The sequence below is a fragment of the Oncorhynchus kisutch genome, linkage group LG14 (genome assembly GCF_002021735.2).
Source record: "Oncorhynchus kisutch isolate 150728-3 linkage group LG14, Okis_V2, whole genome shotgun sequence".
Taxonomy (NCBI): domain Eukaryota; kingdom Metazoa; phylum Chordata; class Actinopteri; order Salmoniformes; family Salmonidae; genus Oncorhynchus; species Oncorhynchus kisutch.
In genome coordinates, this window is record NC_034187.2 from 50444476 (window position 1) to 50453524 (window position 9049).

Consider the following 9049-nt stretch of genomic DNA (forward strand, 5'->3'; position numbering starts at 1 on the left):
TTCCCTTGGGACCATCATGCAAACATCCTAATGAAAGTCATGAGAACGTCCTAAAAAGGTTAGTGACATCTTGGTAACTAAATATTGTTCTGGAGGCAGCTGTGTAGTGTGTCAATGTGAGAAAAGGGTCAATATCAGGGGATAACTTTATCTATACAATGAGTATAGAAATCATTAACACCTGCTCTTGGCTCCCAAGTGGCGTAGTGGTCTAAGGCACTGCATCTCAGTGCTAGAGGGGTCACTACAGACCTTGGTTTGTTTCCAGGCTGTATCACAACCGGCCATGATTGGGAGTCCCATAGGGCGACGCACAATGGGCCCAGCGTCATCCAGGTTAGGTTAGAGTTAGGCCGGGTAGGCCATCATTGGAAATAACAATTTGAGACATGGATTTGTACAGTATGTGTGCCATTCAGAGTGTGAATGGGCAAGACATTTAAGTGCCTTTGAACAGGGTTTGTAGTAGGTGCCAGGTGCACCGGTTTGTGTCAAGAACTGCTACGGTGCTGGGTTTTTCACGCTCAACAGTTTCCTGTGTGTATCAAGAATGGTCCTCCACCCAAAGAACGGACATCCAGTCAACTTGATACAACTGTGGCAAACATTGGAGTCAACATGGGCCAGCATCCCTGTGGAACGCTTTTGACACCTTGTAGAGTCCATGCCCTGACGAATTGAGGCTGTTCGAAGGGCAAATGGGTTCTATGGAAATAATGAATGCCTTGGAAGATGTGTTCCACGACACGTGTCGCTAGCGGAGAGGAACTGACATTCCACAGTGTAGCACTATTTTCCAGAAAACGCATGGAGCCCGGAGTTGATTATCCCTTTTATACCGATGGCTATAATTTAACCACTAGAAATTGTAATTTGCTGATAGAGATGTGTCTAACATCCACTGAAGTAGTAAGCAAGTTGGTTGCTGTGGAAACAAACAGACTTGCTAGTTTGCCTTTATGAAAATCGAGTTCAACAATACCAATACTGTTTTCAATTCAAAACATGTCAAAATTAACTATAGCCATTGAATACTACCATGGCAATATACAATGAGTGGGTCTAATCCTGGATGCTGATTGGTTAAAACCACATTCCAGCCGGTGTCTTTTCCACAAGTTACCACCAGCTAAAGCTATGAAGTTGAAATGCCTATTTACTCTGTTCCATCTCTGCAATCCACTGTCTCATCAGCGCAGCCAGGCAATTTATAAACTTGATCTCCACTATAAAAAGCATGTAGACATTAACTCCCATTTTTCTTTTCGACTAGCATTTGGTTTTCAACAGCGGCGATTTGTATAAACCTAGCTGTCTGTCTCTCCAACATTTGCAATATTGTTTCAATATTGAAATTCGATCTCTAGCTGTCCCATAGCAATGAACATGTCAGGATGAGACAGACAGCTTTTCTCAGCCAGTGAAATCATGAATCAGCTGGCATCATTTTTATGGATATATATATATATATATATACACACAGTGCCTTGCGAAAGTATTCGCCCCCCTTGAACTTTGCGACTTTTTGCCACATTTCAGGCTTCAAACATAAAGATATAAAACTATTTGTTTGTGAAGAATCAACAACAAGTGGGACACAATCATGAAGTGGAACGACATTTATTGGATATTTCAAACTTTTTTAACAAATCAAAAACTGAAAATGTTTACTTTCAGTGCAGCAAACTCTCTCCAGAAGTTCAGTGAGGATCTCTGAATGATCCAATGTTGACCTAAATGACTAATGATGATAAATACAATCCACCTGTGTGTAATCAAGTCTCCTTATAAATGCACCTGCACTGTCTCAGAGGTCTGTTAAAAGCGCAGAGAGCATCATGAAGAACAAGGAACACACCAGGCAGGTCCGAGATACTGTTGTGAAGAAGTTTAAAGCCGGATTTGGATACAAAAAGATTTCCCAAGCTTTAAACATCCCAAGGAGCACTGTGCAAGCGATAATATTGAAATGGAAGGAGTATCAGACCACTGCAAATCTACCAAGACCTGGCCGTCCCTCTAAACTTTCAGCTCATACAAGAAGACTGATCAGAGATGCAGCCAAGAGGCCCATGATCACTCTGGATGAACTGCAGAGATCTACAGCTGAGGTGGGAGACTCTGTCCATAGGACAACAATCAGTCGTATATTGCACAAATCTGGCCTTTATGGAAGAGTGGCAAGAAGAAAGCCATTTCTTAAAGATATCAATAAAAAGTGTTGTTTAAAGTTTGCCACAAGCCACCTGGGAGACACACCAAACATGTGGAAGAAGGTGCTCTGGTCAGATGAAACCAAAATTGAACTTTTTGGCAACAATGCAAAATGTTATGTTTGGCGTAAAAGCAACACAGCTCATCACCCTGAACACAACATCCCCACTGTCAAACATGGTGGTGGCAGCATCATGGTTTGGGCCTGCTTTTCTTCAGCAGGGACAGGGAAGATGGTTAAAATTGATGGGAAGATGGATGGAGCCAAATACAGGACCATTCTGGAAGAAAACCTGATGGAGTCTGCAAAAGACCTGAGACTGGGACGGAGATTTGTCTTCCAACAAGACAATGATCCAAAACATAAAGCAAAATCTACAATGGAATGGTTCAAAAATAAACATATCCAGGTGTTAGAATGGCCAAGTCAAAGTCCAGACCTGAATCCAATCGAGAATCTGTGGAAAGAACTGAAAACTGCTGTTCACAAATGCTCTCCATCCAACCTCACTGAGCTCGAGCTGTTTTGCAAGGAGGAATGGGAAAAAATGTCAGTCTCTCGATGTGCAAAACTGATAGAGACATACCCCAAGCGACTTACAGTTGTAATCGCAGCAAAAGGTGGTGCTACAAAGTATTAACTTAACGGGGCTGAATAATTTTGCACGCCCAATTTTTCAGTTTTTGATTTGTTAAAAAAGTTTGAAATTTCCAATAAATGTCGTTCCACTTCATGATTGTGTCCCACTTGTTGTTGATTCTTCACAAAAAAATACAGTTCATTATCTTTGTTTGAAGCCTGAAATGTGGCAAAAGGTCGCAAAGTTCAAGGGGTCCGAATACTTTCGCATGGCACTGTATACACACACAAAGAAATGTCAATAGAAAACAGGTCAAACTAATCTAAATGCAGCTAGTTTGCAGTCTTTCCAGCTTCCGTTTGGAGTGATTGTGTTGGCTGTGTTGTTGGCTAGCTCCTCTGAACAAGTGTCCTGACGAGAGAGCACATGTTCTATGCCAGGCAAAATTGCGCTTCATTAGCTCATTGTTATGGATCTATCCATATAAATGTCACTGGAAAACCGATCAAACAAACGCAAATGCAGCTACTTTGCTTTTATTCTGCCGGGACTGTTTGACCTGACTGTAAATTAGCTGTGGTTGGCTAGCTAGTAAGCAAGTGATTAGGAACGTTGCCAGCCAGTATAGCAATGGAACATTTTAGAACGAATGACTGGAGCGATGGCGTCCATGGATGCAGAACAAAAAGACTTGAGTGGGTCGCGTCTCTGGCAACCGAACCGATAGAACGAATTCTTGGGTAAGCAAGCAACCTTAGATCTGTGTCGGGACAAAATCCCGTGGAAGTATGAATACATTCATCAATCATTATTTGAACGTTGGTAACCCACTGTAAAATAGTGACTTCGTCTCAAACAACACCCATGCCACTATATCCTCCAAACACTGGCTTCTTGGGCATTATCGCTTAAGTAGTGCACGGTCTTGAACGCCCTTAAAGCCAGTCAGTACTCAACAATGCCATGGTATAAAATGTAAAAGTCGATGCCTAATGTAATAATTATATAGTTCAACTTCATGTGCAAAAACGTTATGCGTTCAGCATATTTATTACATGATTGGCAAGTTATTACGCAGCTATTACATTATTGGCAGTTATTACATGATCAAATGCAAAAGTTATTACATTATGAGCAGCTATTACATGATCAGCTTCTATAAATTCAACTGACTGAAAGTACATGGGGATATCGTGAACAAATGCCGTGTAACCGGTGCTAACTGCACCGCTGTAAACTCTGCGTTGTGTGTGGTTGATTGAGACTATAAAAACGTGGACTTTGGATATCAGGTAGTTTTAATCAAGCAGAACTCACTCTCTGCATCCTGCATCTGCATCCAAAAGGAAATAAAACATTTGTAGAGCACATATGTTCTGAGAATCGTCGCCTTTCTCTCTCAGTGCATCAAAATGATTTTCGAATACAAAAATTAATACAGTCTCTCCTTATTATACATAACATATTTTACATAGATAAAACCACATACCTGCATCCAAAGGGAAATAAAACATTTGTAGAGCACATGTTCTGAGAATCGTCGCCTCTTTCTACAACAGATGCACAATAGGAGGGACTGGGATCATTCGAGGAGCTAGCCATCGTTCACACATACAATAGCTTGCTAATACCTTAGCTATTAACCACATGTTGAATTCAGAATGTTGATATCATCCTAAAAATTACAAGTGCATCTTAACAATACCATCCACTTATGAGTAACCTCTAAATATGCATAATTATTCATGAACAAAACACTGTGTATGACTTTGTACTTAAAATAATCAAACTTTCCTGAAGACAGAAAAAGCGTGCCTACCTCTCTGCATCAAAATTATTTGAGCACGAGCACGCAGGGCAAAACGTAAGTACACGCTCCCCTTCTCCCAGGATTGTAGGCATGCATAATAACAAATCAACACGACATATTAATACAGGAACCTGGTGAAATTCACATAGTACTTTAACAACTGTTACACTACGACAAACCCAATGCTACGACGGCACCAGTGCAATTAGTGGAGCTTACTGAAGAAGTGTTCAAAAGCGCATATCAGACCGAGAGCCTAACGCTTTTCACGTAGTTCTTTATGAGTTTTAGTTTATAAAAACGATCTTACCGCAGAGGCAACAGTTACATGGATGGTAAAAAAAACTGCTTGATTGCCGTAGCAACATCAGGGAAACTGGGCAGAACGGTGTGAGTGCTTCAAATACAGCCGTTCTGCAACCTCTTTAGTTGAGCCTCTCATCAGGTGCGGACTTAGTGATTTGGAGGCCCCATGCAGAGACCAGTCTGAACCAGAGAAGGATATTGAAAAGGCAGACTAAAAATATTAGAAATTCCCTTCACTAGTAAAGCTATTTGCATCACCACATGGAAGACAAGGAGGAAGGAAAATAGATAAGAGACAGACTATTGCTATTATTATTTTTTAAATTCCTTTGATTTATTAGATGAATATTCCTACATATGATATTTTATTTAAAGGTCTCCTCTTAGGATCCTCTTAAGTGCTGTGTGTGTGTGTGTGTGTGTGTGTGTGTGTGTGTGTGTGTGTGTGTGTGTGTGTGTGTGTGTGTGTGTGTGTGTGTGTGTGTGTGTGTGTGTGTGTGTGTGTGTGTGTGTGTGTGTGTGTGCCAACTTGTGATTGAGGCTGCTGAGCTTTGCAGGACACAGGTCTGTGTCCTGCAACCTATTAAAATATAGACCTGGAGAGAGGGAGGGCAGAAGGTACTTGACAGGTTAGAAACTGAGATTATTCCATCCACTTCTGATATTCACCTCACACATCTTCCCTCATGTGTTTTTTTATTATTGTTACTTTACTCTAAAGTTAAGACAGAGAGAGATCCAGAGAGAGGGTGGGAAGTAGCCTAGCAGTTAAGAGTGTTGGGCCAGTAACCAAAAGGTTGCTGGTTTGAATCCCTGAACTGACTAGGTGACGTGTTAAAAGAAAAAGGTTTTGCCCTTGAGTAGGGCACTTAACCCTAATTGCTCCTGTTAGTGGCTCTGGATAAGAGGGTCTGTTAAATCACTCAAATGTAAAATACAGAGATAGGTGCACTCCTGCCATCAAAGACTGTAGAAGACACAACATAGTCCACAAGAACTTACACATCCTTACACAATTAAAACAAATTAATAGTTATTTTACTTTACTCCTAAAGTTTTGAGTTTTGTTGGTCCTAAGGGTTGAGAAGAAATGAGGGAGACAATTCAAAGACGGGGATGAGGTAGGATGAATGAGTACTCACCCTGGTCAGTAAGCGGAGGCAGCAGGTCAGTGGAGTAGCTGAACTCTTGGAAGGCAGTGTGTCGGCCACATGCAGAAACTGAACGGTCCTGGACAAACTCGGCCATCAGGCTCTCATCCACCAGGGTCATGTTGGCAGTGACCTCATCAGGGAGGACCACAAACATCCTGACATCATCCTGCAGGGAGAAAATGGAGAAGGGGAGAGATCAGATCAATTAGATTTTTTTTAATGAACAGTAAGAAGTATTTTCAACTTTTTATACCAGATTGTGAGAGCAAATTAACTGTGCGGCCCAGGTCTGAATTGAGTAACAATTTCCCTGGCTAATGGTTCTGGATCATCATGGAAATGCTAGTGAGTGCCTCCCCATCTAGCTGAAAGTCCCCCATCCCTCCACTTTGACTGAACTGAGTTATTGATCTATATATACACGCAAGTGCGTACGTGTAAGAGCCAATAGATGAAGCTTAAAAACAAATTCAGGAGATGAAATGAGGCCTTGAACCCCAGCCCAAATGCCTTTGAACCAGGCCAGAACTTCTTTGCAGGGGCTTTGTCAGAATGCGATCCACCTCGCCACCAGTGTGGTTGATTTACGTCAATGGTTGTGCCTGTTTTGAATCTTTCCGCAAGGTGGCGCCAACTCTCCATATTTTGCAAATGCTCTGTTGGCCCTACAACGCTCATGTAGTTTTAAATTGGTGCCGATTTTTTTATTTTATTCCAGTAACGAAAACCCTCACTGCTCAAAAAAAATCTACACAATTACAACAACAAAAACAAAAAGCAGCACCAGCTCTACTTGAATACACAAGTATTGTCCGTGTCATTTTTCGTAGTTGTCGCTACTAAATTTGAGGGACTGTGTCCCCACTTTGAGGGAATACAATATCTCTGATCTGTTTTGGGCCCTTTTTGACAAGATCACACCTCAGTTAGACAGCCCCTCATGCCACAATGCAGCATCATCACTTACACACTCACGCAGCAGGTCCACATGCTGATATCTTTGTGACTCTGGGAGAGCAAGGGCTGGGATGAATCAGACTCTGAATCCAGCTGTGCTGCTGCTAGTGCTCGCCAGTTTTAGGCTACTGGTGATGATGAGCCACCAACGGCAGCTGGGGCACTAATACTACCACAGATAGAACAATGGATAGAGCACGTCGCCTGGATTCTGGCCGATTCAATCATCTTTAACGGACAACATTTCTTGAGGGTTTGAACAAAAAAAAGGGTTCGATATTTCGTTCCTACTGGTAAAACCGGTGTTAGAGTTGTGGAGTTGCAATATCAACAGACCCTTATCTATGGTTTGTATTGGCATGCATTCATCAGGACTACTTTTAAATTGTGTGCAGCGCAATTGAAATATTGGCATTGGGCCTAATGCACAATGTCTCAGGAAATACTGTCTGGATAGAAAATACTCGTTATAGAAAACAGTCAGGCCCGCAACCTGGACCTACAGGCCACAAAAAGTGCACGTGCTGGTTGTTTTATTTATTTTTTTGGGGGGGGGGATTCAGCTGTTTTCGGAAGATGGGCCAGCTGGTTCTAATATTGGGGTGCCAGAGAAAAGCTTGGATTGGGCTGAGTGGGAGCTGGCCAAGAGACCTGAGGAGTGCTGAGGAGTGCTTGGGTTTGGGGTTTGATTGTGGGGTTTGAGCAAAGCTGGAAAGTTATTTATTTAAATCATGGTTTTCAATTTCATTTTCGATAAGTGTTTAAAAACATTAAATGCACCATGCATTATGTGGGTTTAATGTTGTAACAACACAGAATAAAACAATTATTAAAAGTCCAATGATGATAGTGCCCATTACTGCTTATCACATGATAATTTATTAACAATATTTCAACTGTGTAGATTACATTTGATGACTTAATTTCCTTCCAAGTCATCTCATCGCTAAAGAGCTGCTGCCTATGCTGTCTGACAAAATCACAATTTTGTAGTTCTTCAAATACATAAGGCATACTTTTATGACTGCTGAATATACCAACTATTAACCACTTAGATCATGTATTTTCAGGTAGAGATACCTTGTGAAGCAACAGCTGCTCTCTATATGATCTCACCATCGGCATTCTCTCTTCAGTAGCAGGCGTAAAAGAAACAGATCCGACAAGTAGATGCGCAATGAATTATGATCATTGTTGTTAATTACTACGTTTTTAAGCCCTAAACTATGTAGAATATTGGCCTGTTGGAAACATCACACAGTTCAGGCTGGATCTGATTTGTCTGTAGAGAAACTGAGCTATGTGCGCATTGAGCTCACAGAAGAAAAAAAACTGAACGAAATGGAATTCTAATTATTTAACCGACATTGGTCAATTAGTTGTTTAAAAAATCAAAATAACTGGAATTTTGGTTAATCGCTCAGCACTACAGGTCAAGTACGGCTCGTGATGCAGGTTCACCTAGCCTATACAGGAAAGTTGTAAATTCTAAAACATTGGTAGCTGACGAGTATGCTGTTGCATCGAACATTTGTTTCACAATCTGCAATGTTTGAATTTCCATCTTTCAATTACTGAACAACCAGCCAGCAGTCACAAAATGGCAGCTTTGCTACAAAGCTATAGCTTCTGAGAAATGTTTAAAATGAGAACATTATGACCAAATAGGCCTACCAATAAACATTTATCCATAAGCTAAAGCAAAGCTATTACATGCCCTGGCACCCAGCACCTCGACTTAATCGGTGTGCGTTTCTTTTTCTTCTAGACCACAGAAAGCCTAACATCGACTCGATAGGCATGCAGAAGCATAGACATGTAGCAATTTAAGCACCACGGACAACAACCGGTAGTCTATACTTTGTGAGTGGCTGGCTGGCTGGCTAACACAGTATACATTATATTTTAGGGGTGTGGGGACTCCGACATTGCGGGTGTCCAGAGAATCTCGAATGTGAAGATGCATTTCAATGCTTTATCTTCATGCCTCTGTAGCCGAAGAGAACACTTTGGTAGTCATTTCTATA